This window comes from Sciurus carolinensis, chromosome 2 (assembly GCF_902686445.1).
Source record: "Sciurus carolinensis chromosome 2, mSciCar1.2, whole genome shotgun sequence".
Taxonomy (NCBI): Eukaryota; Metazoa; Chordata; class Mammalia; order Rodentia; family Sciuridae; genus Sciurus; species Sciurus carolinensis.
The window spans coordinates 19,721,904-19,727,903 of NC_062214.1; positions in this window are offsets into that span (position 1 = coordinate 19,721,904).

Consider the following 6,000-nt stretch of genomic DNA (forward strand, 5'->3'; position numbering starts at 1 on the left):
TTGCCTTGAATGTACTAGCCCTGGAACACTCAATTTTGAGGGATAAAGTCAAGTTAATTATAAAAGAAGGCTCTGAATAGACATTCTGAGCAAGGGAGAAGACCTCAAACCTTCCTCGAGAACCGCTGTTAATGTTTCTTACAATTTTTCATTATGTTAGAAATTCCCCCTTTATTTCACATTTGGTAATGCACACATTGGAGACGTCTTCATTGCATGAATACACTCTGATGTTCGCAAGATGAAATTACCTAACGGTGAATTTCTCAGAATATATCTCTATCATTAAGCAATGTATGATTGTACTTTGTACTAAGAGAACCAAAAAACTCTCAGTCGTCTAAATATCCCTCAATTATTTCACTCATAAAATGTGATATAGGTTTCTGCTTCTAAAGCAGGCTGGCTCTAACCTGGCGAGCTGCCCTGTGCCTGTACCACACCTGTCATCCTGGAGTCTTGATCCATCATCTCAGGATTTTCTCTTACTTGTAAGTTATGGCCCCATCTCCTCTCTCATGTGTGCTTTCTCTTGGTGTACTCCCTTGCTTTGGAGTAGACTCTACAATAGTCTCTGGAATATAAGGGAGGGTATGGAAGATAAACTTTTGAGAACTTGAACGTCTTTAAGTGTCTTCTACACCAGTGATAATAATGTTGAAGGTATGGCTGAATTCTAGTTTGGAAGCCATTTTCCCTTAGAATTGAAAGCACTTTCCATTTTTTTCCTTAGTGTTTCATGTTGCTGAGATTTTGCTTTGATCTTTTATGTGAACATTTTCTTTCTCTCTGGAAACCACTGAATGTTCTTTGCTTCTAGGGTACTGACTTTCATGATGTGTGTTGATGCGGATCTGTTTTCATCCATCATGATAGGCAAGCAGTGGTCCCTTTCAATGCAGCAACTCAAGTGCTGTAGTTGCCTTGAACTCCTGACGATTCTGTTTTCTGTTCAGTCTCTTGGAACTCTTGTTTGAGGATTAGACATGCTGAACTGTCAAACTGACTCTCTAAATCAATCTCTCTCTCTCTCTCTCTCTCTCTCTCTCTCTCTCTCTCTCTGCTGCGGATTGAACCCAGGGGTGGTCAATCACTGAGCCACATCCAGAGCCCTTTTTTCTATTTTATTTAGAGACAGGGTCTTTCTAAGTTGCTGAGACTGGCTTTGAACTTGCGATCCTCTTACCTCAGCCTCCCAAGCCACTGGGGTTACAGGCATGCGCCACCGTGCCCAGTTCTCTAACTTTCATATATTTCTTTGCTCTTTCTCTCTCTCTCTCTCTCTCTCTCTCTCTCTCTCTCTCTCTCGTTTTTTAAGTGGTTGCCTTTAAATCTTCTGGCTTATTGAAATTTCCACACAGTGTATCTGAATATCAATCTTTTTCTCTTTTTATCCTGATTGCAAATTGTTATGTCCTTCAGATTAATGGTTCATGTCTTATCTTTCCTCTCTCCTTCTTCCTTCTTTCTGGAACTCCTACTAGATGTATGTTATGACTTCTCTATTTTGAATTCCACCTACCTCTTTTCTATAGTTCCTATAGATTTACATCTTTTTACTCATGTTGAAGTATTTATTCACATATATCTTCTAATTATTCACATATTGAAGTATTTATTCACATATATCTTCTAATTATTCCTCTCTTCAGTGTTGTCTATTGATTTTTAAATTTCAATTATTACATTTTTCAATTATGGAAGCTGTTTTTCAATTCTGGTCGGGGTTTTGTGTGTGTGAGTCTCAATCTTTTCTTGTTTCAATTGTTATGTCTGAATAATTTAAAAGGTATTTTCATGGTCTCTGTCAAAGTATTCTATTAGCTGAAGTACTTGGGAGGGTAATATTGTGTTTTTGAGTTTTTTTTTCCCACTGACTCACTTTTTGGTGATAGATTCCTCTTATATTTACTGTGAGAACCCCATGTGGGTTGAGTTAAGAACATGGGTCACCAAAGAATTAGTATATATGCTTCTTTCAGACACCCTAGAAGTATTGACAGCCAGAAACTGATATTACTTTCCTGGTTTGGCATTTCTAGACTAGGAAGAAGGTTAAATTTGAATTGTAAGCCAATGTGAGGTAGAAGATCATGATTATTAGTTCTCTTGGGAACTATTCTTTTTCACAAAAGATTGACAAACATCCCAGCCATCTTCCTGTGCCAAAGAGATTGTTTTCAGTTATCCTTCCTATAAGCAAAAGGTTCCTAGGAGGTCTTAGCTAGATTTTCTGAGGTACAGATCTGACTCTTCCTGTCTGACAGTCAAAACCTCATCTCCTATCTTCAATAGATATTAAAGTTAACTTCCAGGTTATTGATGACAATAAGCCACTCCCAAGCATATACTCACATGCTTTTCACTTTGCTTTTCAATTTTCTCTTGGTTGTTTTCATCTAAGCATTCCCTCCCCCGACCCCCTTTTAAAGCTGAGCCCTACATTTAAGAGGATGTCATATTTGGCTGGGCGTGGTGGCTCATACCTGTAATCCCAGTGGTTCAGGAGGCTGAGGCAGGAAGATTGCAAGTTTAAGGACAGTCTCAACAAAAGCAAGGCGCTAAGCAACTCAGTGAGACTCTATCTCTAAATAAAAAAATACAACATAGAGCTGGGGATACCCCTGGTATCCCCCCCCCAAATAAAATAAAAAATAAAAATGGACTGGGGATGTGAATCAGTGGTTAAGCACCCCTGGGTTCAATTCCTGGTACCAAGAGAAAACAGAAAGATGTCACATTAGATCCAGCATTTTTAGATACTAGTAGCAAAGTGTCTTCCAGGTTATCTATTCTACAGTATTGCTGAAACCACAGGTTGTAGTTTACACCTTGTTACTTTCCATATCTATCACTTTTGATGAGAAGCACATGTTACCTTTATGCTTTGAAGTTTGCCTGCAGGATGGACTATGTAATGGCTGATTCAAGGATCCCTGACTCTTGTTTCTGCTTGCTTCAGGCATTCAGGCATTTCTTTTCCTGCTAAAAGCTGTTTTGGTTTTTCCTGGTCCTAGGGGACCTCCCTAGTTCATGGACTAGTCTCCTCCCTGACCCCTGAGGTTCCCTTGTCTTCTCTCACGGAGGCCTTCCACGAATATACCAGCACTTCAAGTTCCCATGATTTCTCAGATATCCTTGTAGATAAGGACAGGAAGCTTTTCTCCCCCTTTTATGTTTGCCTTGAAAAGATGTGGCCCAAACTAGTATGACTTGGTGCCCAAGGTGTTAGACATTTTTACTGAGCAGATTTATGTTTTGACACAAAGAACCCCTCTTCCTAAGGCCAGCCATAACTCCATTTTCTAGAGCAAATATCTAGATGAGTGTCAGGTGCCACATGGATTTTAGAATTGCCCCCACTCCAAGCCTGGCTTCTCTACTGTCTCTTAGAATCATTTCTCTCTTAGGAGGCTTCCCCTGTGCAAATCACCTTGTAATAGTCGCACCTCTAGGTTGCTACACAGCAGCCCACATCAGGGTCTTTGCTCCAGCTGAGATCCGAGGTAAACTGACAAAGCCCAGAGAGTGAAATGGGTTCTAAGGTGTGGGAGATCAGCAGACTCTTCAAGACTTCACAAAGGCCCAAGCAGACTTGCGATTCTGAGGCCCTTTCCCTTTCTTATGACCTCCCACTTTACACTGACCTGGGGAAAACAGGGTTCAGTTAAGATCAATATTTTTTTTGTTGAAGGGCCCCTTGATGCTCAGTCTCTTGAGCTTGAGGCTTGGTCCAAATGACATTGTTCTCATTTAGGTCTCCTAGGTCTGTCCCAAGTTCTCTGTGCATCTAGGGGACGTAGGGTATGATATTCAGTTGCCATTCGGAGACCATGTCCGTCTTATTTACCGCTGTAACCCTGAGCCTAGAGCAGTCCTTATCCCAATATGTGACCTCTAGTGAGTGCTCTATAAATATTTGGTAAGTAAATTCCATGGACTGTTCAGACCTTGAATCAGGTACTGAGTAACCACCTTAATTCCTTTCTTGGTGCTCTCCCTCTGGCTGTGCTTCTTTCCCCAGTCTAGACTCTGGACCTACCACCTCTTCTACAGTATCCTCTGCTTCTTCACCCTGTTTCTATCCCACCTGTCCAAAGGGTTGCTGGGAACTGTTAGGAACACAAAGCTCCCTCGACCTCCATGGGCCTCCAGCACTGCCAGTCATCCTGCTTCATGTCCTTGGCCAGAGCCTCTGCTCTCACATGCCCCCTGTTAACTCCACAGCGGGCAGAGGTGCCCACTGCATCATCGTGGAATCCCTGGGAGCCAGATTCTTTAAAAGACCCAACCAAATCTCTATGGAACAGGGCTCATCTCTCATGTCCGACTTCACACCCAGGCTGGGACTAGCATGAGGCCAAGTAAAGAATTTGCCTCAGGAGCAAAAGTTAAGAGGGTACAAAAAAATTTAGTAAGCAAGTATTTTAATGTAATAGTTTTTAAAAAACACAAAAGTAAACCACAATGTTCAAAATACTCTGCTGAACAAAATAACAAAAATTGAAATAAAGAGAGACTGAGTACTGTTGATATTTCCTTTTGCCTCAGGTTCCAGTATGGCTCAGCTTAGGGCTACTATCAACTGACCTGGGCTATTTTGAATGTCGCTATCACTGATTTCTGCATGCTTAAGAATTTGGGGGGGTATGGTTGCACATGCCTGTAATCCCAGCAGCTCAGGAGGCTGAGGCAGGAGGATCTCAAGTTCATAGCCAGCTTCAGCAAAAGTGAGGCACTAAGTAATTCAGTGAGATCCTGTCTCTAAATAAAATACAAAATAGGGCTGGGTATGTGGCTCAGTGGTCAAGTGCCCCTGAGTTCAATCCCCGGTAACCCCACCCCCCCAAAAAAAATAATTTTGGAGGGATATATGTTGATGTCTGTAACCTCAGAGTGCATTTTTGAAAAAGATGGATTTTTGGACAGATAGATAGATTTTGTGTGGTAGAATGTTAATCATTCAGTCTAGTTGGTGGGCATATGTGTGTTCACCTTTTCTGTATGTTAGAAATTTTGTGTAATTTGGAAAGGAGAAAATAAAAGAGCAGAGGGAAAGACATCAAAGCCTGGATCCCTGGTGTCAAACCAACCCCATCTGGGGCCTGCATGTCCAGGTTTGTGCTCCCCTCCTCTCTACTCACAGAACTGAGTCCTCCAGTTGTCTGCCCGCTCCTCTACCCAAACCCCTCCCTATCTCTTGTGTCTAAAGTCTTCCCCTCAATAACAGGGACTGGATCCCTTGGACCCCTTCCTCCCTCTCTCCAAGGGATAGGGCATAACAGATCACAAAACATGTTTTATAATATAGCATCTTTCTGTGTGTGGGGAAACAATGACCAAATGTCCACTTTTAAAATGTGCTGAATAAGACACTAAAGTGGAGGAAGTAAGAAGCATTTAGGACACTGGTGTGTACTTGAAAGAGTTTACTCAGCTGGGCTCAGAGGTACCAGTGATTTAGGAGGCTGAGGCAGGAGGATCACAAGTTCAAAGCCAGCCTCAGCAAAAGTGAGGCACTAAGCAACTCAGTGTTGGGTGCCCCTGAGTTCATTCCCCAACAACAACAACAACAACAAAAAAAAAAAAAAAAAAAAAAAAAAAAAAAAAAAAAAAAAAAAAAAAAAGGAAGGAAGGGAGAAGGGAGGGAAGGAGGAAAAAAGGAAGGAAGACAGTTAGATGATTGATATAGATTGATATATAGAGATAGATAGATAGATAGATAGATAGATAGATAGATAATAGATACACTGACAGACTAAGCCAAATTGTAAAGGTAGAGAACCCTCTTTGAAGGGCTGCAGTTTTCACTCTGACCACTGGGGGGTGAGGTAGGGACGTCTTGGTCTGGGGATTGCCTGGCTCAGACTTCAGGGTTCTTCTGGAGGACAAGGATCTTGGTGGTTCTGGGCCAGGCAGGTTCACCAACACATCTCCACTGCAGGCAGGGACAGCTATTAGAGTCCACAGCAAGTCAAGAGAGGGTGAACTGTATGAACT